General features: G+C 44.0%; 1 non-coding gene across 1 annotated transcript; it reads right to left on the bottom strand.

Annotated features, from left to right (window-relative positions):
• Positions 1-228: 228 nt before the first annotated feature.
• On the bottom strand, positions 229-313 carry TRNAR-UCG (transfer RNA arginine (anticodon UCG)). The gene has a single exon. It is a non-coding gene; the product is annotated as a tRNA-Arg (tRNA).
• Between the last annotated feature and the right edge of the window lie 434 nt (positions 314-747).

Genomic DNA, 747 nt, shown 5'->3' with positions numbered 1-747 from the left:
CCTTAGACAAAACGTAGACTAAAGTGACACCAGATGACAAGGACTTCTCCTGAATACTAGTTAATCTGGTAAACTCATTCTTTTTTTTTTTTTTTTAATTTTTTTAATGTTCTCATTTATTTCTGAGAGAGAGAGAGAGAGAGACAGCATGAGCAGGGGAGGGGCAGAGAGAGAGGGAGACACAGAATCTGAAACAGGCTCCAGGCTCTGAGCTGGCTGTCAGCACAGAGCCCGACGTGGGGCTTGAACCCACAAACCGTGAGATCATGACCTGAGCCGAAGTCAGACGCTCAACCAACTGAGCCACCCAGGCGCCCCTGGTAAACTCATACTTGAGCAAATCTCTTGAAAGAAGAGAGTTTTCTCTTTGGCAACCAGTGGAGCCTTCTAAAGAGCCTTACCTCAAAGGGATGACTTTGATAGAAGAAATTTAAGTCATGTAACAGGTTTGAGGGAAGGTCTACTTGAGCAGGTAGGGCCTTGTGGTGTCTCGTATGTGACAATGGACTGGAAGGTGCCTTCTGGTCCTGCAACTATAGGAGCTATTCTGTTCCTCTACAGATAAGGCGTAGTAGACAGAGTGTGAGCTGACAGATGCTTAAGACGTATGGATTCATGAGACCAGAGAAGAAGAGTATGTTTTTCTCTGTTCTCTCTTCCTCCCTCTCTCTCTATCTCTCTCTTTTTTTTTGAGAAAGAGGCAGGTAAGAAAAATAGGCAGATATCAAAGAACTTTTTTTGATTTGT

The sequence above is a fragment of the Crocuta crocuta genome, unplaced genomic scaffold (assembly GCF_008692635.1).
Source record: "Crocuta crocuta isolate KB4526 unplaced genomic scaffold, BGI_CrCroc_1.0 scaffold36, whole genome shotgun sequence".
Lineage (NCBI taxonomy): Eukaryota > Metazoa > Chordata > Mammalia > Carnivora > Hyaenidae > Crocuta > Crocuta crocuta.
Note: the sequence above shows the minus strand (reverse complement) of the source record. Positions and strands in the feature narration are given on the sequence as shown.